The 26,514-nt window shown below is 40.3% G+C and overlaps 1 protein-coding gene and 1 long non-coding RNA gene across 10 annotated transcripts in view; one reads left to right on the top strand and one right to left on the bottom strand.

Moving 5' to 3' along the window:
* Positions 1-26,514, bottom strand: part of NCAM1 (neural cell adhesion molecule 1) — a 274,090-nt gene that overhangs the window by 158,381 nt on the left and 89,195 nt on the right. The window lies entirely within an intron of this gene.
* Positions 4,247-26,120, top strand: LOC142662755 (uncharacterized). Of its 4 annotated transcripts, none has more exons than XR_012850975.1 (4): positions 4,247-4,345; positions 25,537-25,616; positions 25,758-25,917; positions 26,011-26,120. It is a non-coding gene; the product is annotated as an uncharacterized LOC142662755 (long non-coding RNA). The 4 variants fall into 4 exon arrangements; XR_012850972.1 differs by having other exon boundaries at positions 25,755-25,917; XR_012850973.1 differs by lacking the exon at positions 4,247-4,345 and adding an exon at positions 24,261-24,294 and having other exon boundaries at positions 25,755-25,917.

Below are 26,514 nucleotides of genomic sequence, written 5' to 3'. Positions count from 1 at the left end.
TTCCCTCATGTTCACAATGGAATATGAGTTTATTATATTACTTACATAGAATATCATAGCTAACACTAGGCTAAGCTATGTAAGTTAGTCTAGGTTTACACCACATTCCACATTGGCAAATTCAAATGATTAGCGTTTGGCCAGTATGCGTGGTATACCTTTTCCCCAACTGTATTAAAAAACAGAGTAAGACCTTATTCACACGAACGTTGAATACATCCGTGCGACGGCCGTTAAAACAACGACTGTCACACGGACCTATGCAATTCAATGGGGCCATACAGACATGCAGAGTTTTTCACGCAGCGCGTTTCCGTTGCGTGAAACTCACTGCATGCCCTATTCTTGTGCGTTTTTTACGCATCACGCACCCATTGAAGTCAATGGGTGCGTGAAAATCACAGAGAGCACACAGACACACATCCGTGATTCACGCACAAGTTCTTAAGAAATGAAGAGAAAATAAAAATAAAGAAACGTGTACATAAACATACATCAACAACTGATGCCACACGGAAAATACACGGATGCCGCACGGAACTGCAATGCATGACAAACGTGTCTGTTTTTTGCAGACGCAAAACGGACACGTTCGTGTGAATCAGGCCTTACAATGTAAATTGTTCAAAATACATAACTTCTTTCTTCACCTTTAAAGTTATATGGACATTTTAGCTGTAGTTGGGGAGGAACATTAGCTTTTCGGCTCCTGAATATCATTATAAATTATGATGAATGAAAATTTTAAGAATTTTTATTTATTTAAAAAATGTAAACGAAAGCTACATCCATCATAATTTTTATATAGACAGCAGAAATCCCTGCCTAAAAATCTGTATACATTCCGCCGTTTACAGCAGCAGAGCCTGGCTGTCTGTGGTTGAACTGACTGAGAAGCAGTAGGGAATATGCATTACTCTTCTTCCTACTTCATATTTGGAACACTTCCATACACATAATAGGAGTGACAAACCCCAAAAAAAAATCATAAAAAAATGAACGCAATATACCCAAGCAGATATAAAAAAAATATATAATCTTTATACAGACTACAAAAAGTAATATAAAAAATACAATAATAATCAAAATTGGAAAAATAGGACTTAGAGAGTATAGCCCATACGCTGCCTGGAACGGAAAACACATTTCAATACCGTAAATATTATTGTACATGTAAAGAGTGTTACAAATTATCCCTTCAATTCATATCTAACCTATACTACATGTAATATAAATAAAACTAACATAGGAGACATATGGTAGTCAGAGGAATAGCAACCAATTCTGCTTATATTAAAAAAAAAATGAGCCACTGGGCTAGTATATATAGCTGAACTAGATCTAAAATTCAATAAGTAAAAGTGCAAAAAGTGATGGTTAGAGAGAGTTAGTCACTTACCCCTAGACGTGTTCACAAAATATGTCGTATTTAGGGCAAAAAAAACAACATCCTTGATGCACATTTCACTAACAAGGAGTGACTTTGTCATGAGTGATCCCGATAATAGAATTTTATTAAGGATTTGATGTATATGTTAATTTGCATTACAACTTTGAATAAACACAACTAAAATGAATGGGCACATGGAGAACTATAACTTTGTAACACTTTAGTTTCTGCGTTTTGTTCTTGGGGACCATGGCGGCAGGGGCGGTGTTTGTTGTCATACACATACTAAAGACACCAACATATTGATTGTGCCCGCAATAAGGTTCAACTAATATCTGGACTGAGGATGGGGGGGGTGGGGTTATTGGGGTTTCTACATTTCGTGCCAAGGCACTAGTAGAGAAAGATCAGTGTGTTATACCAAAAGCCAAGTCAATTTGGTTTGTAAGAGAAAAAAGTTCAGTCTCTCTAGAGCGCAGTTCATTACCAGATAAGTCAAGAATGGAAATCCTGCTGTGTTATTGGTGCCATAGCGTCCAATATATGACTTATTAAAAGCTAGTGTAAAAGTGCGCTAAAGAAGGCCAGCCAATGAACAAAGGATATCAGAAAGGAACAACCAACTCTCATCAAATATAGGTTCAGCTTTGGTGAACTTTTGCTACATTTAGAGATGAAGATGCATATCCTCTAACACTTATTATCGGAGTCCCTCCATTCATGAGCAAGAGCATCTGATATTACAGCAGGAAAAAAACAAGGAAATCCTACTCTTCAAAGCTTCTCTGCCAGCCCTTTAGCAGACATGGACTGTTTTATGACAGCCTGTATAATATGGACAGAAAACGTACAGAGATCCCTAAGGACTTATTTTATATCTAGCATGTAAACAAGCAATATCATGCAACAGCGGTCCCTGAGATTGGTACTTGGAGACCATATTTTAACTAAGGCTACTTTATGAAGTTTGGAATCCTTGAAAAGTGATGGAAGACTCATGGAACAGGTGTTTTGTGGTGACTTAATGGAACAAGTGCGGTCAGAGTGCAAAGCAATAGTAAATGTATTGTCTGGTTTAAAAAAAAACAAAAAACATTTTCATATACCCTATTAGGCAATTTTGTGTTAAGAGAGTTGACGAAGAATCAACATTTAGGACCCTTAACTTTTAGCCAGATTGGACAGCAGCTACAAAGAGTGTCTCTTCCTCTTGAGGACCCAAAGTGTTTATGTAATAAGTGTAATGCTTCATTTCCCCTGTGGTGGTGCTGTAAGAAGACTGAGTAGTTGTTGACAGGTTTTCCCACCGATTACAGATGATCACTGGGGATCCTTGCAGCAGGACACTCTGTGATGAGCAAATTTTTAAGGATTCTTCTAATAAAAAGGATGTCCCAAAGCTGATATAAGATAGAGTCACAAGCAATATGTTAATATTGTGTTAGGTTTCGTCCGGTGTAGAATACAACTTGCATTGTTGATAAGCAGACAATACAAGACCCAATCTCTTCGGGCAAATATACAATTTGGTTCGATGGCCAATGTACAATAAATAGAGAGCCAATTTCTTTGGTAGCTTGTATTGCCCAACATGTAAAGACCAAGTGTCTCCTATTATAACCATCTATGGTTTAGTGAAGGTGCCTTCTAAACTTCATTGACAGTGTACATAGATTGCAATAGGCTACAGCCCTTTGTTCCTTCCTTGTCAAAGTTCAGAAATGGACAAGGAGCCATCAATTGGTGCTGTAATAGCAGTGCTATGAACAAACAGGAGAGCGTATTGTATAATCACTGATTGTGTCTTCCTCTGATTAAGACTATGTTCACATCTGCGGGATCCGTCACATGACGGATTCCACCGGCACCCGACAGACCCCATTAACCTATAATGGGGTCCGTTAGAGACATAAAATTGTCTGCAGAGACATCAATAATTATTATTTTTTTTTAAATAAAAAAAAATTGGTCATAGAAATCAGAAATGATGACCAACTTAGAATCTGACCTAATCAATACAGGGCTATATATATATATATATATATATATATATATATATATACTGTACAGATTTGACATCTCGGTCACTCTTTGATGAATTGACATACTGCAGTGTTTTACAATCGGGGAAGCGATAAACATAAAGTACAAGAAGTCTACTGGAAATGAGACAGCATATGAGAAGATCCTGCCTGAACAGTTTACAATCTAAGGCATAATGCAGAAGTTTACCATGCAGTCCTATGTAAAACCACAGATGTTGTGGATGTGGTATCATGATAAGTTATATCAAATCATAAACTTTGGATTGCTGCTGGAAGCAATGACAAGTTCCTAATTATTGGGGTATGGCTACATGTGGCATTTCTACCAGAGATTATTTTTAAGCTCTTTATTTGGTAAAAATTATAGGAAAATTCAAAAATTCCACATGTGAACATACCCTAAATTGACAGATTATAGGGACCTCTACTCAAAAAAGGAAATGTAGGTGTGTAGTCCTTGGTTACCAGTCAATAACTGGGACAGATCGGTTACCACGAACAACACGACTGTTTGATTAGATTTATAAATCCCCTAATTTATTTATTAGCGGGAATCAGCAACGTGGTACGTGCATTGTTTTTGCCTTTTCCTTAACTTTTCCTCCCTTTTCAGCCATGCACCTGGCTCTTCTCTGTGAATTAGCATCTGAAAACAGTGGTGAACCTCACAGATGCAAAGTGTAGACAATAAACACCCTGTGCGCGTCCTGGGGATACACAAACAGCTTTCCTTTTGTTCGCTCAACCACCAGCCTGCCCATTGTTATTCACCAGGGCTCTGCGGCTTTCTTGTTGCCATGGCAACTCTCCAGCATCCTCCCTTCAGAGAAGAACGAGGTCTCGGCCATAAACTGACTGCATCATAAAAGCAGCGGGGAGGACCGAGACCTGGGAGCGTCTTCATTATAAGGTCTTTTGGTTTTAACTGCATTTTTTTAATCGTCTGCTTATTGCAGTTGAGTTATTTTAACGGCTTTTCTGGGAAGACTAACAAATGGCGGTTTACAGCCCCCCGCCCTGTTAAAAAAAAAACCATACTGCACCGCTACACAAGGAATAATATACAGTGAAAAAATCCTAATAATATCATTGCGCAATTTAAGCACACACATATGAATTGCATGTGGAAACCAACTATACGTATTGTTATTATTTAATGAGCAATTAAATAACTGCAAGTGTAAAGCGAGACGAGTGTTTCATGATAATTACCGGTGACTTTCTCCAAGGTTACATGTAAAATGGCTACTTTAGCTTTGTAATGGTAATTTGTATTGTTTCATAGACAACGTGTCAGGCTCTCCTGTATAACGTCTGTCATTAATAGACAAAGATAGGACTAGAAATAGATTTTTGGTTCCTAAGGATATTGATAATTAGTATTAAGAAGCCAATAGCCGATCCTCGTCGTTACAGGATGGGCAAAAATAATATCATTAATAGGACATATGTTTATAAGAACAGAAGTTACACCCCATAACCAGAAGATTATTTTAATAATTGTGTATAAACATAATAGGTTGTATATTTATAAGAACGCAAGTTACATCCCATAACCAGTAAATTATTTAAGACTCAACCTTAAAAGGGTTGTACCAGATTTAAAAATGATTACCTATCCACAGAATAGGTGATCATTTTCTGATCACTAGGACCCCCCACGGACTGTCAGAACGGAGGTCCGAAACGCCCATATCCTTCTCACCGCTCCATTCAAGCTCCTCCTCAATGTGATCGAGCAGTGAGGAGGATCTGGGGGTTCGGGCCCCTCGTTTTCACAATTGGTTGGGCCCTCAGCGATCAGAATAGTATCACCTATCCAGTGGATAGGTGATAATTTTTCATTCTGGGAATACCCTTTTTATTCAAGCTGCAATAGTTCTTGCTTCTACTGTAAATGACATTAATTACACAATGCGGCATAAGTACTGTTATAGATGTACATTATAACAGCGCCAATGCTTTACAGTGGCACATGTCAGTAAACTAGGACCTTGGGCACATGTACGGCTGTTCTATGGATTTCTTACTTTTGTGTAATTTTAAGAAGGTTGCCAATGCACATTTTGACAACGTTTGCCACTCCCTGTTACACCCCAAAAACAATGGCCCATGTAAATCTTTACACCTTAGCAATAATGACAGTGATGACAGATGATACATATCTCAATGCTCCACACTGCCAGCAAATATTAAGATTACGAGTTATATATAAAGGGCAATGTAATTCTTTGTGAAAACCTTTAAGAGGAATCCCACTTAAATTACCATCTTAAATGTCATAAGATGACATCACTGGGGTACATCAGTGTTCTTATACTTATTCTTGATGTGTAGGCAGTAGGTTACTGAGTAATATCCAATGAGTGGTACACAAATCCCAAATCTAGCCTACCATTAAAAGGTTATACAAACAAGCGGAATGACAGTAGTATATATATATATATATATATATATATATATATATATATACACTACAATATAAAATGTAATTTGTACAGGTAATACATTTCTCATATTTTCAGAAGCCGCTCTGATCTGTATTGTTTATATCTAAAGTATTCCGTTTTCCTGGAAGAAGATAAGCCTTGAACTGGAAACAAGGTCATTCAGAATCTAAGATACAGTGCCAGGGACACATTTAGCTTAGGCATGTAATGAAAGGACTGCAATGCACCATAGGCCGCATCAAGCTAAACAAACCTGCCAGATATATGGTCAAATTCCCCATTTCTACAAACGTTGTAATAAATAATCATCTTAATCATTCTTCATCACGCAAACTCATTCTGACCAGAGAATATATTTAAAGCATACAGTATGTTATATTCTTATTGTTTTTCTGCTTAAAGGGATTGTATATTGCAAAATGTTAAAAATGAAAAAATGTTAAAAGACAAGGCAGAAACTCAGGAACTAATGTCTCAATATCTTTGGTTACTATAAATATTGCTTATTCTTCTTATTGTCGTGAAGATTTTAAATCTACTGTAGGTCACTAAAAGGATTTAAGTCAATATAAACTATCTTTATGCCACGCAAAGCCTGAAATTTGGCCTTTGCCTGGAGCTAGGCCAATATGAAAACTCCCAAAAACTGCCCCCCAATGCTAAAAATTAAGGGTTAAATAAAAATAAAATATTTATTCTAAAATAAAAAAACAAACAATTCTCATCTGATAATCCACGTGAACACCGGAGCCAATCACTGGCCTCAGCGATGATGATGATGATGATGATGATGATGATAGCATGTATGGCACGTGACCGCTGTAGACAGTGTTTGGCTGCAGCAGTCACATGGATGTATGGCACATCATCCCTCCAGGAAAATAAAAACAGACTGGCGGAGGCCACCGGAGCATCGGCACTGGAGCGGCAGGGAATTTAACAGGTGAGTAATACACATTGTACTTTATGTTTGCTGCCATCCCTGTCTATATATTGGTGGGTCAATTCCATGTTGTTGTGTGACGACATGGGTGTCTGAACCTTATGTGTGGTTTGCAGATTTCCTCATGTTATACACATACAGCTTGTTTGACTAAGTGACCCGTATTGCTGCTATATATACAGCACTTTTGTGTATATGTTATCTTTTGAATAGCCTTTCTGTTCTCTATATCAGTGTATTTTAATTGTTTGTTTCATTTTAGGTCCTGATGGCCAATATGTTTTTATGATTTATTGTAATAAAGGATTTATACATTTTTGCAGATACAATTTGTATTTGGTGTTATTCTTCCCTCAGTGGAGGTGTGATATGTCCTCACATTCAGTTATGGCTATTCAATGTTTTGTTTTTTTACAGCATTTCTTCAACTCCCAGACAACCCCTTTAATTTCTTAATATAATTTTGTATTGATGGAAGCTTCCTCTTTCTGCTACATTGCTCCAAATACAATGCATAGACATAGATTTAAAAGATAATGGGGGAATTTATCAACTTTTCTATGCCACCTCTGGGACCACACCTATATGAAGCTCGGGGGTCAGTTTTGCCTGGTCATAACGTTGTCCTCGCCGGCCTAGTAACTAGGAAGGAGCGGAAGAAGAACTAGCACCACACAAATGTACACATACCTCGACACATGGTTGGTAATGTCCTCCTTATGAAGTATATTTGGAAGAAAAAGCATAAAAAAACCATGTATGGTCTCAAATTGGTCCACCCTGAGTAGATGAAGCAGCACGAGTATGACTATTTCATGCATGACAGTTCAACAAACCCAAAAACTAAAAATATTTCTTAACAGAGGACAAATATCCTCACTGGTAAGCCACCATCAAACACAAAGGTAGATTTTATCATACAGTATGGTCTAGTACAGTGAAAAATGGAGGATGTGCTATATAATATGAACATAAAGTCCTTCCCTGTGATGTAATTTCAGTTAATAACATATCTTCAGCAATTTATATAATACAATTACAAGATATAGGAAGAAAAAAGCTTTCAACTTCGGCACCGCAAGACCTGGTATATACTGTAGAAAGTAATGGCTTTAATATATAATGTAGTATTGAAGTCTAATAAGCCTCAGACAAAGAATCTCACTAAACCTTGAAAGATTAGCACTCAACCTTATTAAATTCCTTCCCTGTTTCGTATATAAAAGGGCAGCAGAATTAATTTCTTGTTCGTATCATATCAACTCGGAAGTTCAGAAATGTATTAAATTTAGAGGAGTCAACTCCGTGTGTTATTAGGATCTAAAATTAACGTAGATCAAAATACACTACTCTCGGACATGTCGTTATATATCTGGAAAGATTTCTATGGAAGCTACATGTATTTGACTTAGTTCTGCAGCAGTAAATTGACCACTTCACTTATAAGATTTTAGTATGATGCCGTTTGGAAAAAATAAAAAAAATTCTTGTGCCACCCACTAGTAGAGAAATATATTAGTCAGTGTTCAATTAACCTTCCCTCCATAACCTATGGATCAAAGTCCAACTGAAAATTTATAAAAAGATAATTAATAATCCCTTTAATGCTAGCCTGGTTTCTCCACAGGGTGTTCTCAATAAAAAGGACCCCTCATTTCTGCCACAGTAAATTTTCCTTTAGGGCTCATACACACTACCATATTACGGCATCATACAACCTTCGAGATGTAAGGAGTTTTAATACAGCTCCCATAGAAACCTATGGGGCCCTAACGTAGTATGCCTCCAATCCCATGAGGAGGCATGCAGAGCTTTTTTTCTGTTCTATTCTGTACGAATCTGGCAGAAAAAAAAAATGAAGACATGTTCTACCAAATGCCATATTATGGAGGTAGTCTCCCCTAGAAGCCTCTCCGTCATACGACAATGCACAGAGGCACATGGGATTTTGGTTGCCTCCGTGCAAGCTTGTGCACAAATTTCTGGCATGTGCGTGAGGTTCAAATCTGGCATCAGATGTTCTCATATGCATCAAAAATAATTCCATACTCAAATTTAATCCAGTATTGCCCGATGGTCTTGAAGACACCGAGAGCATCAGTCCAGTGACTAGACATGACAGGAACATATTAAATGTCTTTCGAGAAGAATATGAATGATTTAAGACTTCTGGAAGGCTTGGAATCCTAAAAGTTTCCATCATTCTAATTGGACAAGTTTCAAAAGTGCCAAAGTTTGGGAATTGAGCTGTACATATGAGTAATAATCAAAGCTTGGGGCATTAAAGACAATAATCTTGGACTCAGAGGAGTCCCAAACCTACTTCCCTAATTTTGTACTGGCGGTACTGATGGGTTCAGTTAATGCGGGTCCAATCCACCTGTAATCTATCACATATAAATTCATAACTTAGATGTGATAGATTACAGGTGGGACCCGCTAACACTGAACCCGTCAAGTCTGCGGGAAAGATATAGCTGTTTTTCATAGAGAATATAGAGCAGCTGTATCTCAAAAATTAAAGATAATTTTTTACTCCTACTACTAAGCAGGCTAAAAAAAAACCTGTATCTACTCTTTGTATATGAGAAAGTCTCTTTCCTCTCGGTATATCTGACAGGAGGAGACTGTCTAATGTAAATAGAGGAGAGAGGGAAACGCTGGGACAGTCTCTGTCCCCGGTTTACATGAGACAGTCTCTATCTCAGTCTCCAGGGTGTGGGGTCTTCTTCCTTGTCCTTCATACTTACCTGGCTGCAGTGTCTCCTCCTCTGTCCTCCTCCTCCTTCCTTGGTCTCTCCTTTTCCCTTGAGAGCCCGCATGATCCAGTGTGTGTCCTCGGGTTCCTTATCCTCTCGTCTTCCCCTCAGTACATGGGGGGGCAGGGCCATGCAGCAACGGTGTGTGGAGGAGGGTGAAGACGTCGAAAGAAGCCCAGTCCTACCTCTAACTAAATTTAATGCATCTTCGGCTGTCCGTGTGACAGAAATGCACCTCTTTGCCTGTTATGAGCAGGTGTAGATTTGCGCCATAACTTACGCCAGTTTCTGGTGTAAATCATGGTAAATCTGTCAGTCTGTGGGAGGGACTCCATTCAATGTCCTTCTCACTGTGGTAGAGAAGTGTGGTGGAATGGGGAGTTCCAGACACCCCATTCTCGCGCTTGGTAGGAATCCCATCGGTGGGGCCCTCAGCAATGAGACAATTATCACCTAAACTGTGGATATTTGATAATTTTCGGATTCTGGGAATACCCCTTTAACGTATGATAGGGAATAAACTAGTTTATACCTCATACAGATCTTAAATAAATATCTTATATTTCTTCTACAAGAGGCCACCCAAGTTGATTCCTGATGCTTCATTTGAATTAAAAAGATAATACAATTTTTATCCAAAACCTCTTGAATTCCCAACTATGATAAGCAAATGTTTCACCTGTCACTGTCCTGTTTTACATAATGTTCTTGGTAGTAAGCAGTAATTATGCCAGACACAATAGAAAGATCAATCACATTCATTGTCCTGTACACAGCGTGATGTGCACCTCCGAGGCCTAAGCGTTAGCCGACAGAATACTGAAATCTTATCCCCACAGCTTCCAAATCCTCTCCAAAAGACAAGAAATCCTTGTTTCTCTTACATTATAATCTACTTCAAGTGAAGCTTAGCACTAGAGGATGTGAGGATTGTCTACAACATAGAATGGATACTGTCACCAGGTATAAGGAATTAACCAGACAACCCCTTTATGGACATCTTCTTTTGGGTTACCATATTTAAAGTTCATCTGTTTGTTGACATATTCACTTTAGAAAAATAATTCTGCAAACTTTTCACATCAATAAAATATTACTGGTAATTATGTACACAGATAAAAACAGACAAAGTATCTTTCCTATTGTGTCATTTATTTGTTCTCAAGCCTAATTGCATCTAATTTTTAGCGCATTAAAAAGAAAATGATTGCCATAATGATACCTCAAGTATGAGACACAATGGGAGATGAGGTGACAAACTGATAAAATTACAAAATAAAAAATATAATTTTTTTTTGTGCAATTCAGAAATATTCTTCTATTGATTAATTTTGATGATGAATTGTTATTTTTATAATGGTCATTTGTCATGGAAAAACGTAATAAAGATTAAAAAAAAATAATAATGCTCTTATACTGAAGATGGATGTGAGATCATGGGTTTAAAGTTAGGACAACAGGTAGATTTTGGCAGTAGTAAATACTGTACGTAAATTGCTTCTCATTTTTGCCATGGTACTATCAGTTTCCACTCTCTGCATTCTCTATGGTCTCCCTCTTCCATTTTCTCTCCACATTATGACATTGCCCAAATGTTCTTACCAACATAATCATACAAGTGGACAGACCACCTGCTACTGGCTAGACTTTAGAATAATATGGGTCTAGACTAAAGGCTCTTTTACACGGGCCAATGATCAGATAAACAGGGAGATGCGCTGCCGACATGATGGAAATGTATACATAACCGATCATTGAAAGGAGCAAACGAGCTATGGTCTCTTTGATCGGCGCTCGTTTTCACTGACCATATCAGGCTTCGTTTAAGGACCTTAATAGTAAACGAAGAACCCAAAAAAAAAAGGTACCAATAGACAAGTGAAACCCATGTTACCGCTGTGAAATACTTATTAATGTGTACAATCTGTTCCGAAAGTAGGTACAGATCAAGGAGTGGCAAAGTGACGTGTTTAGTAGTGCGAGTCCTTTACTCTATAATGCCCATATGGGAGGCTAAGACGAGTTTCTTGGATGGCTTGTCTGGGAGTAGAGCGGTTTGCTCTATATATATATATATATATATAAAATTTTTATTATATAAATGTTTAAATAAGTCATATGAACACCTCTCTAGAAGTCATCCAAGAAACACTATTCTCCCATTGATTTCAATGGGTGATGTAATACCCTAATTCCCCTGCAGAGTAAAACGTGTATGTGTGGACAGCTTCCCCCAGGAACAACAGCTGATCATCACTGGTTCCAATTGCTGGACTCCCGGAGATCAGCCCTGGTGCGCAGCCCATTAATGCTATATTCACAAAAGGACATTGACTGCATCTCTGTATAAATAAATTTTTGAAGAACTTACTGTTCGCTTTAATATAATGATCCTCAAAGCTAATTATTATTATGTGTAAGTAATACAATTCTCCAGATGCAATCAAGCTGAACTCTGTAGGGTAACTATATTTTATCACAATTGAGGTACGTCTGGATTTGCCCCTGCAGCACTAATATGTATACAACGCTTATCATCAGTGTGATACAAAACCCATAATTCTCCCTTAGGTGAAATCCGGAATCCATTTTAACGTGTAAACAGAACACTAAAGACGTTTCTGCCCTGGTATATAGGCAAATCTATTTTTCACCACTGATAGAAAACATATGCTACCTGCATGTGATGCTAGATCAATAAACGTCAATGTGTTCTTCATCGAGCATTCAGATAATTATTCTCACCCAAATCCAGGCACATACTGTTTAACGTTCTGCACCGTACAAATTGTAGGAAAACAATTCGAGCAGAACCTTGAGCAATGTAACCATGAAATTAATGAGACATTCCTATACTGTTATGCACATTCTATCCGCTCTCAAATTGAAGCATCAGCCCATGAAAGAAATCCAGTTGTATGTTAATTACCGTCTGCTTACAAATGTAACACTGTCAGCAAAATGTTTTGGATTAAACACATGATATCCTATAGCAGCTCAGAAAATATAGTCTGCGGGCAGTGTAAGAAAAGGTCACGTAACACATACAGGTGTGGAAAAAGCAATCATTGAAAATACTGGGATTTATTTAGCTTTGGATGGTGATTCGTGAAATGGAAAACATTATTAGTGCATCGTATTGTTAATCTGGTATATAAAAAAAATGGTTTAAATCAGATTGGTACGAAGTAATCTCTCATTAAAGGTTGTCTATTTATGGATCAACTCTGTAATAGGGGACAGGCACAATAATGCTGACTATACAGGCTCTATATGGACTAGAGACCTTTTATTCTTAATACTTAAAGGGGTAGTCCCATGGTCAAATATTACATTTCTCTGTTAGATTAAGAAAAACATAACAATTTCTAAATTGGAACCATTTTTATTTTTTTTTAAATGCTCCTGTGTCGAATGTTACATACTCGTTATAGCACCCCCTGGTGTTCCTTTGATTCCCTCTCAGAATGTCCACCTAAGGTGTCCGGTATGGGTGAGAGGGAGCCACTTGCCAGTGCACCGATTCTAATTGGCTGGCCTGCACAATATCAGGAATCACTCCGCCGCTCGTGTAAAGGAAGATCCGGGCGGTGGGACTGAGCTACTGAGCATGTCTGACCACCATCACTGGACACATTAGGTGGATGTTTTGAGAGGAAATCAAACGAACTTTAGGAAGCATCATAACAAGTATGTAAGAACAATATATACATACAGAAGCCTTTTTATTTATTTATTTTTTAATTATTTCTATTTAGAAATTGTTAGGTTTTGTGAGATCTAACAGAGAAATGTAATATTAAATCATGAGACAACCACCTTAAGGGGTATTTCAGTCCTACGAAGTGATGACATCACTAACATGCGATTACTTGCTGATTGTGGAGATCCAACTGCATCAACCCCCACCATTCGACGACATCTCTCAGCACCATTACCAGTACCCGCACGGAGCCTGAAAGGAAGTGGCACTGTGTAAAGAAAATGCCAAAGGGGCCTTGTGCCCCTTGTTGTTATGATCTGTGGGAGTCCATTATCAGCAGTACAGGGAAAGTTGAGTTGCCGTGGTCTCTTCATTCTCGCAATCGATGGGCGTTTCTTTCCCAACAATCAAAAAGTAACACATATGCTGGAAATGTGCCGTTTCTCGCAATGCCTGGAAATTGTCTTTAAATACTGCTACTATTTCAAATCATTTTGAACAATTCTGAAATGATGATGTTTACAAAATATCAAAATTTACAGCATATCCAATAACTTTCACACCGATAATCACCAGACGAAAAGATTACGATGCTCGTAGGATGCTAGCAAAAATTTTGTATTGTATGAAAGTTACGTGTAAAGCCACCCAAAAGAAATGTGGCAGGCCAGGAAGAGATTCCGGGCAACTGAGTTCCTTTAAGGAGATACACAGGCTGAGCAAAGTTGTTTAAAGAAAAAAAATAGAAGAAATTGACCTATCATTTAGAAATTTTAGTTCTTATAATTGAAAATAAATCACCAGGAAGCAAAGAATGAAAATCATATAAAAAGAATGATGAATAGTAGTCCTATGTTTGTCCTCTCTATTCTGTACATACCAATCTTTCCATAACTAGGGCGACACAAGCACACAGTATTTTTTATATCCTCTGTAAGAAAGCATGATATCTTATTACGTATTTCTCAGAATAGGTATCCATTAGGAAGAGTATTTTTCATAGTCATTCTTAATTTATAGTTTAAAACACCTCTTCAGTTACACCAGCCTGTCTGTATCAAGCTGCACCATTAAGAACACATACAATTTGAACAATATAAATGCCTAATGCATATGATACATTTCCTGGATAGAAATTGCAATGCTATATAAGGCACAGGCATAACAATGCCACCTTTCCTGCCAGAGGATACACAGGGCACAAATGCTGATTTTACAATGTTATGGGCTCCAGTTTGACAAGATACTTATGAAATTTGCAAAAAGTGATATGCCTGATATCATCTTAACCATGGAAGTGATTGGAGCATCTTATAACAGATTAAAACAGATAATATATCAGTAAGACATCACGGCCCTCATTGTCCTTTCTGATTGAATTAAAATTTAGCAGTGGTTCCCAAACTTTCTGAGGCCGGGAACCACTTTTGGCCGAGACTTTTGTTTGGGACCCCCCCCCACTACAGTACTTAGCCCAATTTCATCTGACGTATGTCAAGATTTTTCGTTGCTAGATGACGGTACTTAGCTCATTCGAAAAACAAGTCCCTGCAACATCTAAAACAACGATAATTGTGCGGACCGGGAAGGGGTGGACTCAAGGTATCCTGATGTGCGTCGCTGAGGCCAGACTATGGCTGCTGATGGGGAGTCATATGACCCGACCCGTTCAACAGTGGCATAGCTAAAGGTTTAGAACAGGGGGATGAAACACATTTGAGTGGGCCCCCCCACACAGTATAATAACCCCTTAGTGGCCACCACACAGTATAAAGCCCTTAAAGCTGCCCCTCCACAGTATAATGCCCCTATAGCTTCCCACACACAGTATAATGTCCCCATAGTGCCTCTCTACACAGTATAATGCACCTAAAGCTGCCCCCTCACAGTGTAATGCTCTTATAGTGCCTCACTACACAGTATAATGCCCCTATAGTGCCTCCCTACATAGAAAAATTCCCAAAAGTTGTCCCCACACAGTATAATGCGCCTATAGTGCCTCCCTACACAATATAATGCCCTCATAGTGCCTCCCTACACAGTATAATGCGACCATACAATATAATGCCCCCATGGCTGCCCCCGCTCACAGCTCACCGCATACTGAATGCTAGTGCAAGGGGCCGTCAGCTCCTTGCTCCAGCATTGAATTCAACTGTATCTGCGTCCTGAGGACAAAGATACATTTGGAATGGGACATCGGTGAGTAGCTCGCACCCCTGGTGGTCTTCACACGACCCCCTAGGGGGTCGCGATCCACTGTTTGGAAAGCCCTGTACTATAGGATATATTATATATTAGGCTGCAATAAGTAAAATACTTCCTGAATATTACCTCATTTCATCCACTAGCAAACTGACCCAAAGGAGAAGATATCAATAATTAATGCCTAAGGGAAACAACAGACCTGCGTCAGAAAAGACCATGGAGAAAAAACATGGTATTGCTACATAGAGAACAAGAGTATACAAGGCAGGTCACCTTACTCTGATATGGAATAAAGTTAAAATTGCCTTCCTTGACTGCTGTAACTGAATACTCATATGTAAAGAGGTCGTCCAGCCACACAACGATGTAAAAAAACAAAAGAAGTAATACTAACCTTACAAATCCCCTGCCGCTCCTATGCCAACGCTTTGTTCGATCCAGCTTCACCAATGATACTTCGACACTGGCTGTAGATGTGACATGTCAACACCCCTGAGGTTACTGCTGCGGCCAGCAATTGGCTGCAGCAGTCACATATCGTGTTGACAGGTCGTCGGTGGAGCAGGAAGAACAGAGACTGGTCTGGGAATGGGAAAGCATCGACTTAGGAGCGGTAGGGGATTGGTAAGGTGAGTATTACTCTTTTGTTATTTTATAGCAATGTAATCTCTTTGGAAAACTTTTTATGTGGCTGGAAAACCCATTTATCTATTACACCATACATGCAGACTATACAATTTAGTTAAGTTTACCTAGCAACTAAATATATTAAAGTGGATACAGGAAGATCTAGCTGCTGCACAAGAGACCCTTATGAACAGGCTTATTTAGAGCCTTTCCAATCAGGCAGCATTAAACATGAGGATACAGCATGGGAAAGCTCAGAAAAATGTGAAGAAGAAGCCTCACACGTAGAAAACCAATGCCAGGCAGCTGCAGCCAAGGCAAATAAGATCATGGGATGAATGAAAAGAGGCAAAGATACACATAATATGAACAAAAATATAGCTCTATACAAAACACTAGCTAGACCACACATGGAGTATTGTGAACCGTTTTGGGAATCAGTCTACAATAAAGACATAAATGCTTTTCTTGAAATAAGTAAGTAGGGAAGGAATATTTTTCTCCTAAGATTAGGAATATTCTGTTTTGACTCATAGGGGCTGTTTTGTTTTTCTCTGGATCAATGCTACAGGATAATTGGTTGAACTAGATAGACTTATGTCTTTCTTTAACCTTACTAACTCTGTAACTATGTAATGAATGGAAAGTACAAGATTGTTGAGTACTTACACTTGGCACTTTTTCTTAATTCCCATTAATTCCAATTGGTAGAAACCTATTGATAGGCCACACGACATTGTGAGGGGAAACTCATTTAAATAGGACTGATCACCAGTTCATATAAGTTGAACTGGTTAACTGACCTGAATAGCGCGGTCTCCCTGATTCCAGTGCTGTTTTTTCGTGCACCCCTCCCTGTTTCAGAGATATGGGCCACAGTTGTGTTGGCTCCCTATATGCAAATTTGCTGTAATTCGTCAATGGGGTGGAGCTAGCTTCCCTGCCTCTGATGCTGACCAATTAGCACGAGGCAGCTTGAGGGTAATTCAAGGCCTGTTGGCTTACTTCTGCAAATTAGCATATAGAGGGAACCCACACAACAGTGGGCCATATCTCTGAAACAGGGGATTCAGAATAAAAAAAAAACATGGCTTGAATCAGATACACAGCGCTATCCAGGTCAGTTAACCAGTTTTACTTATATGACCTAGTGACAGGTCCTCTTTAAAGGCTATGCACACCTTTGACATTTTTTAAAAAAAAATACAGTGCAAGTGTATTTAGCGCTTAAACCTATATCCCTCGGGTAGGCGTCACTGAGGGTTTCAGTGACAACGGGTCCTGCATGTCTCTGACACGCAGGATTGAGCTCTTACAGATCACATCGTAACTTAGATGTGATCGATAACAGGTGGATAACAGCGGCACTGAACACATAAGTGCCGCTGACCTAAATGGATTCAGGTCTCAGCGCAAGATACAGCTGCTCTGTATACAGGATACCAAGCATCTGTATCTCAATAAGTAAAATCATTTTTAATAAAAAAGTATTTACAAAGTTGCACCAAACCCCTTATCGACTGCCAATACGCCTTTTCACAGTGGCCGTTAAGGGTACTTATGCCAGAGCGCCGCCTTTTCACGGCCCTGTGTCATAAGCCCGGCACGGGTGTCGGGCGGTATAAGGACAGCCGGGCACCTGCTCTAATGGGCGGGATCGATTTCAACATCGATCTCAGCCGTTTAACCCCTTAGATGCGGCGCTCAATAGCGAGCGCCGCATCTAAGTGGTTTTGGAGGAAGGGTGGAAGCTCCCTCTCTCACCCCACACCGGCACCCTGTAATGGCAATCGCAGGGTGCCGATGGCTTCTATGACAGCGTGAGGCATGACCTAGCAGGTGCCTGTCAGATTTACTCTGACAGGCATTAATACGCTGCAATACAGAAGTATTGCAGTGTATTATTATAAAAGCGATCAAAAGATTGCATAGTGAAGTCCCCAAGTGGGACTAAAAATAAAGTTAGCAAAAAGTTTAATAAATTTAATAATAAATAAAAATCCTAAAAAAAAACAAAAAACTTTTTCTCTTATAAAATACTTTAATATGAAAAAAAATAAAATAATTAAAACCAGTACACATATTTGGTATTGCCGCGTCCGTAGCGACCCCACCTATAGAACAATTACATAAATTTAATCTACACGGTGAACACCCATAAAAAAAAATAAAACAAAAAATAATGCCAGAATTACTGTTTTCTGTTCCTCCTGTCTTCAAAAAAATTTGATATAAAGTGATCAAAAAGTCACATGTACTCCAAAATGGTACCAATAAAAACTAGAAGTCGTCCCGCAAAAAACAAGCCCTCATACAACTGCATCGGTGGAAAATGAAAAAAACTGATGGCTCTTAAAGCATGGCAACACAAAAACAAATAATTTTGAAAAAAAAAAAAGTGGTTTTACTGTGTAATAGTAAAACATACACAATCTATATAAATTTTGTATCGCCACAATCGTAACGACTCACTGAATACAGGTATTATGTTATTTATACCACACAGTAAATGGTGTAAATCTATGGCGCAAAAAAGTGTGGCAAAATTTATGGGGTTTTTTCCATTACTCCCCCAAAAAAGTTAATAAAAGATAAGCCATAAATTATATGTACCTGAAAATGGTGCTATTCAAAAATACAACTTGTCCCGCAAAAACAAGACCTTATACAGCTATGTCGACGCAAAAATAAAAAAGTTATAGCTCTTGGAATGCGACGATGGAAAAACTTAAAAAATAGGGGTTAAGATTCCATACACCGCTATTCCTACAGAGAACCCTCCAGGTCTAGGTATGACTTTGTTGAAATTTCCCATATTACCTTAAGCATTCGAATGAACCACACCTTATGAAAGTCATTAACTTCAGGTAACTAGGTGCTTTAAATTTAGCAAAGCACCACTGAACACAGAGATAATTAAAGAAGGAACAGTAGGTTGCCACAAACTACCGACAGGACAAGGAGGATTAGTAGAGTCTTTAGAACCCTAGCCATATAATGGGGGCCCATGACAACTCAGGGCAATACTTTTTTTTGTTGAAATAGTCACTCAATGTTTAGCTGATCACTGCGATCAACTGTAATCTGTGGGACAAGGCCGAATTCAGACGACCGTAGTATACGTCCATGTGATGGCTGTTAAAACAATGGCCGTCACATAGACGCATTCATTTCAATGGGCCCGTTCACACGGCCGGTGTTTCAATGGATCGTGTGAAGGTTACGTAAAAAACTGGAACATTTTTGCAACTTATCACAGTATTTCTTATTGTGCCAATATACATACCCAATGTGTGGTGTTCATAGTTTCAAGTTGTTTAGGGTATGTTGTAATACTAGTGCAGTGCCCGGAGGTTGTGTTTCGTATGACATACAATGATGGCATATCACAAGCATATGCCATTAATGTCTGATTGGGTGTGACCTCTGCCAATTGCTAGAATGAAATGACAAGAGGAGGTTGCATGGTTCATTATAGTCAATAGTTGACCATGTGGCTGTCCATAAAAAGCCGAGCAGAGTTGTCATGAGACAACATGGCTCTGTGCTTTCCTAGCTACCCTGCCTGCGATTTCATGTTGATTGCATATCCAACAATATGGCATCAAGGTCTGTCATGAGTCATGACACAGCCCTTTGAGGGCAATCTTCAGTCCATGTAACTTAAAGGGGCTATCCACGATTTCAAACTTGATGGCCTATGCTTAGGATAGACCATCAATAAAAGATCAATGGGGTCCGTCTCTCACCGATCAGCTGTTTAAAGGGGATGCGGCGCTCGTATGAGAGCTGTAGCCTCTTAAAAGTTTACTTAGGGTTTCATTCCTGTTCGTCCTTGCACACACCAGACCTTTTGTAGCAGCCGTGCACGGTATTGCAGCACTGTCCCATTAACTTGAAGTAACGGCGTGTGCTAGTCCGAACAGGAATGAAACTCGAGGTAAATAATGAAGAGGCTGCAGCGCTCGTAAAAGCGCTGCAGGCCATTCGAACAGCTGATTGGCGTGGGTGCCGAGAGTAGGAATAATATTGATGGCCTATCCTAAGGATAGGCCATTCATTTTAAAGGCGTTTTTGAGATTCTAAAAAAGGTCAGAAACATCACTACTTTTGTCCATTAGCTGAGTCTAGCATGGCATCTGTCAATATAGTTAGCTGACCTGCACCTATTGGCCAAAGCCAAGTTTCACTTAAAGGAGTTGTCCAGGCACGGACAACTGATGACCTATCCACAGTATAGGTCATTAGTGTATGATCGGTAGGGGTTCGAAACCCAGACCCCACACCGATCAGCTGCTCCGGCTGCATCCGGGCAGCGGGTGTCCATGCCAGAAGCAGGTTGGCTCCGGTCACTGAATAGCAGGCAAGCTGCAGTACGGCGGCTCTGCTCCTATTCAATTGAATAGGAGTAGAGTTGCTGTTCTGCAACACGGCCACTATGCAGTGTACGGAGCCATCTGCTTGCGGCTCCGAATACTGCATACCCTCCATAACATCCGGCACCAGGATGGGTGGTAGGTGGTTCGGTGGGGGGTCCGTGTATTGGACAACCATCGATCATTTACTGATGACCTATCCTGTGGATAGGTCATCAGTTGTCGGAGCCTGGACAACCACTTTAAGGGTCTATTAACACGGAGTGGTGAAATCCCATTTATTTGCTTCTTTTATTTGATTTTTGACCAAGCTAAAAGGAAAATAATGAGTAATTATAAATATAACTATACTCTGCCCCAGAAGGCTTCACAGGGAGCAGTATGTCTATAAATAAGAGTTGTAACCATCTGCAAAGCTCAGGTCCATAGACTGCGAACAGTTATCAGAAGAATGAACACAAAAACTATATAAGGAGATGTAATATTAAAAATAATAAGATGTTGTATCTGCCAGCAATAGAAACAGCAACTGTTCTACCATAATTATACTTCAGATATGTGTTCCAGTACATGCCTCAATTTTCCTGGTGGTGGGAGAAGGCATGTCGGGCACCACAGCTGTACAGATCTGGAATAACCCAGATGACAACATTTTAAAAACATTTTCATCATTAGCAACTGTTTAATACATAAAAGGCAGATGACATTTTCATCTTATTGTGCTTGAAATTCTGTTCATGAAGCCATCTCAACTATACACTAGAAGCTTTTTTTTATTGCTAGTTTTGAGGGTGGAACAGTAAGCAATTGTCCAGGGCCCGTTTCCTAAGGAACCCTTAAAGTGTAACTAAACGTTTGACAAACTTATGACATGACATAGTGGAAGTTTTGATTGGTGGGGGTCCGAGCACGGAGACCGCCACCAATCGCTAAAACGAAGCACCAGAAGCACTCGTGTGAGCGCTCAGCTGCTTCGTTTCTGTTTGGCCTTTTCGGAAATAAATGTATCAGAGTACTGGCACAATAGGAAATCTATGAGACCGTACACCGATACATCGGCTTTCCGGAAAAAGCCGAACAGAAGCGAAGCGGCTGAGCGCTCACACGAGCGCTTCTGCCGCTTTGTTTTAGTGATTGGTGGGGGTCCCCCACCAATCAAAACTTCTGACATGCCACTATGACATGTCAGAAGTTTGTCGAGCCAATCGTTTAGTTACCCTTTAAGATGGTAACCCCTGGAGCAAACTAAAACCACCAAATATTATTTAGAATTGTATGGTTGTATTATTTGGGGATTACATTGCAAAATCATGTGGAAAAGATATAGAAGAATTATAGAGTATCTGTAAGGGGGTATTATTTGGGTGCTTCATATTATTTCAGCACTATATGGTGGTACAATGTGGGCTGTATATGGCAGTATTGTCTTGGCACTATATGGCGGCAGGGGCGCAGCTAGGGGGGGGCAAGCGGGTCATGTGCCCCGAGCGCAGTTCAGAGGGGGGCGCCAGCGCCCCCTCCTCCTGCACTATAATTGTACCTGTGTCGCAAGGACACAGGTACAATTAGAAGCAATGAATGACCGGCCATTCAGCGCCTCTCCACGAATAAAGCGACTGGTACCTTTTGTACCAGTGACGCTTCCGTCGATGAAAGGCGCTGACTGACTGGCAGGGAAAGTCATCCTGCCCAGCAAATCAGCGCCTTTCATAGACGACGCGTTCAACCCCCTGGAGACCTGCGCAGAAGAGAGCAGGTCTCCATGGCTGCCGGACGGCGTGGGAGCGGGAATAAGGTGAGTTTGAAATGTATTTTTTTGTTTTTTTTTGTCTACTCGCGGGGGGCTTTACGGGGGGTGTCTATCTACAGGGGGACTATATCTACAGGGCTGGGCTATATACAGGGCTGGGCTATATACAGGGGGACTATATCTACAGGGCTGGGCTATATACAGGGGGACTATATCTACAGGGCTGGGCTATATACAGGGGGACTATATCTACAGGGGGGCTATATACAGGGGGACTATATCTACAGGGGGCTATATACAGGGGGACTATATCTACAGGGCTGGGCTATATACAGGGGGACTATATCTACAGGGCTGGGCTATATACAGGGGGACTATATCTGCTGGGCTATATACAGGGGGACTATATCTACAGGGGGACTATATACAGGGGGACTATATCTACAGGGGAGCTATATACTGGAGTGGGCTGTCTATAGAGCACCATATACAGGGGTGGGCTATATAGTATATAGCCCCCTGTAGATATAGCCCACCCCTGTATATGGTGCTCCATAGATAGCCCACCCCAGTATATAGCCCCCCCTGTAGATATAGTCGCCCTGTATATAGCCCAGCCCTGTAGATATAGCCCAGCCCTGTAGATATAGCCCAGCCCTGTAGATATAGCCCAGCCCTGTAGATATAGCCCCCTGTAGATATATTCCCCCTGTATATAGCCCACCCCTGTATATAGGCCCCCTATGTATAGCCCACCCCTGTAGATATAGCCCCCCTGTGTATAGCCCACCCCTGTATATAGCCCCCTCTGTAGATATAGCCCCCCTGTGTATAGCCCCCCTGTATATAGCCCCCCTCTGTAGATACAGCCCACCCCTGTAGATATAGCCCCCCTGTGTATAGCTCACCCCTGTATATAGCCCCCCTCTGTAGATATAGCCCCCCTGTGTATAGCCCACCCCTGTATATAGCCCCCCTCTGTAGATATAGCCCCCCTGTGTATAGCCCACCCCTGTATATAGCCCCCCTCTGTAGATATAGCCCACCCCTGTAGATATAGCCCCCCTGTGTATATCCCAGCCCTGTGTATAGCCCACCCCTGTAGATATAGCCCACCCGTAGATATAGCCCACCCCTGTATATAGTATCCCACAAATAGCTCCCCCTATAGTGCTCCACAGAAAGCCCACCCCTGTATATAGCCCCCTTGTACATATAGTCCACCCCTGTATATAGTGCTCCACAGATAGCCCACCCTTGTATATAGTATATACAGGGGTGGGCTATCTGTGGAGAACTATATACAGGGGTGGACTATCTAGTGGAGCACTATATACAGGGTGGACTATATGTACAAGGGAGGGCTATATACAGGGGTGGGCTATCTGTGAAACACTATATACAGGGGTGGACTATATGTGGAGCACTATATACAGGGGTGTGCTATATCTACAGGGGGGCTACATACATGGTTGGGCTATCTGTAGAGCTCTATATACAGGGGTGGGCTATATCTACAGGGGGCTATATACAGGGGTGGGCTATCTGTAGAGCACTATAGGGGGAGTTATTTGTGGGACACTATATACAGGGGTGGTCTATATGGGGGCACTATCTACAGGGGGCTCTATGGCAGGCACTATCTACAGGGGGCTCTATGGCAGGCACTATCTACAGGTGGCTCTATGGCAGGCACTATCTACAGGGGGCACAGTGTGTGTGTGTGGGACACGGTGTATGGTGCTATTATAATTAGAGGTGCAGTGTATGGCGCTATTATATTTAGGGGCGTAGTGTGTGGTATAATGATATCTTTATATTTATTTATAGGTGCAGAAATGTTGGAAAAGTGAGAAGCTGAAGACAAGTGAGCGGCAAACTGCAGAAATGAGCTGTGACCGGGTGAAGTCACCATAGAGGTCTGGACCGGATGGAGAGAAAGAACTAGAATCTGAGACGTCACCGGTGAGTCACAATGTAAATGTTTATTCTGCATCTAATCAGCACTGTAGTCACTGTATGATCTGCAGCGAGATGATGGTGGTATGATTATGATAGGATTTATTTTTTGTGAAACGGCATCTCCCAGCATATCCTTACCATTGTTCGGGCCATGCTGGGAGCTGTAGTTTTACGCCGTACAAACCTATACAGCAGGGGTTGCACTAAATTGAGCTGTATTTGTTCTGGGGCTGTATATATGTACCGAGCTTGGTTCTGGTGTTGTGTATAGGACCATATTGCTTGTGAAATGTACAAATAATTTTATGCTCGCGTTACATAAAAAGAAATGACACGTCGATTGATAGAGAAAACAAACACGGCGAGGGGGAAGGAGATGTCGGGAAAGAGGTTGGGGGGGGGGGCGCCAAACTGAATCTTTGCCCCGGGTGCTGGAGAACCTAGCTACGCCTCTGTATGGCGGTATTAAGTGAGCTGAATTAAAAGAAAACTGTCTAAAAATAGGGGGCCCTACTTTGCTTTCTGCTCAGTCATTTTAAATATATATTCCTGATTGTACTAAATTGTATTTCGCTTGTAGTAGCTGCATTGACTGTGGACAGTACATCCCTACTACATATGGCCATCATATTGTTACCTTGATCTACCTCTAATAGGAAATGTTTGTAAAGTTACGACGGTAAAACATGAGTGTGACTGAAGAACGGATTCTGAGGGGCAAGGCTAAGGATGCAATTTGTGCAAGACATAGGAGGACAAATTACTTGAGACTTAAATGGCTTTCTGGTTAGTTACATTGATGGCCTATTCTTATAGGATAGGACATCCATGTATGATCAGTGGGGATCCGACGCCGGAACGTCCATTCGTGTTTGGCTGTGTCTGGTACTGAGATTATACATATGAACATCCATTGAGGTAAATAAATAAGATAAAACCTAGCAAGCTTTCTAATAGCGGATTCAAGGACGCTGCATGCAGAGAGTTAATATCCCTGCCTGCTTGCCAACCATGTCACATTCTGAAAATGTTGTTGCTAAGAAATAGACTTGCCCTGAGGCCAGACCTTTTGTACCTTGGGTAACAGATGAAATTGTCAGGGTAGAGCGGCCTCATTGTCTTCTTACGGTTTTTATGAGTAGAAAACTGTTATAAATACAATATGTATTTGAAAAGGACAAGTAGCCCAGGGGTTATCACAAGCATCCTGCAAGCCACTCGCACACAAACACGGTGTAGCATATTTATAGTAAACGCAATCTTTAAAACTTTGTAGAAATTTGATTTCTTTCTGAAGTCTAAGCATTTTGTGTTTTTTCTTAGACTATGACCTTGTGGTTACAAAATCTAACCCCTGCTGCAAGGACTGCACAACACAGGACGTCCATTGAACATTTTCCTATGTATGTATGGTCTCTTTTAAGTGTTAGATTGGCCATACCCCTGAGATCGCTGTTGGCTGAACGCTCATTTGGTGGACAGCTATTCCTCCCGACTCCACCATAAACATTACATGGCTGAGCTTGCATATTTTTTTCCAGCAGAGAGAAGAATATTCTGCTACCAGACCCCTCTCGGAGTGGCTTACCTCCCGGAGGTACAAGGGATACGGCATGATGAAATCCAGTCAGGAGACCCCCATACACATTAGATAGCTCCTGAGACAACTGCCGCACTCTACTTTTACCCTCTATGTGATACCAGGTTTGATAGATCTAGCTAGCTGTATAAGTCACTGATGACCATCCTTTTCTTGTGAAAATAATAATAGATTTTCATACCTCTTATTGATTTTAGTGGAAAGGTGGCTGCTGAAAACAATTACCGAAATCAATCTACTCAAAAAGAAAGCTGCTCCAAAAGCCTAAAGAATGGTATAAAAGCAACTGATGAAGTAAAAATATCATAAAAAGGCTGCTGAATACCATGTCTTGTTATTATTTGGTGCAAGGCTTTATTTTGCTAGCAATGCGTTATGCCAGCTGATCTTTTGTATTTTTCAAATAAATATGTTAGGCATACTATAAAAAAAAAATAAGAACATTTCCCAGGAAACACAAAAGCTGCCAATTCAATAGGTGTAAAAGCTAAATACAATGTAACTACTGTTGTAGAATAAATTGTTCTAGAAGAAAAAATTTTAACGCTCGAGTTGGAGAATTGCTCCGTGATATCTGAAATGTTTGGCTAAAGTAACTGTAGATGGTTTCCTTCTTATTCTGTCTTATAAACCACCTAAAACTCAACAAAACGCAAAACAAAGAAAGAATGGAAAACAAAAAAAATAGGGTCGACGAAGCT

Source organism: Rhinoderma darwinii, chromosome 10 (genome assembly GCF_050947455.1).
Source record: "Rhinoderma darwinii isolate aRhiDar2 chromosome 10, aRhiDar2.hap1, whole genome shotgun sequence".
Lineage (NCBI taxonomy): Eukaryota > Metazoa > Chordata > Amphibia > Anura > Rhinodermatidae > Rhinoderma > Rhinoderma darwinii.
The sequence above is the reverse complement of the archived record's forward strand: the minus strand, read 5'-3'. Positions and strand labels throughout refer to the sequence as shown.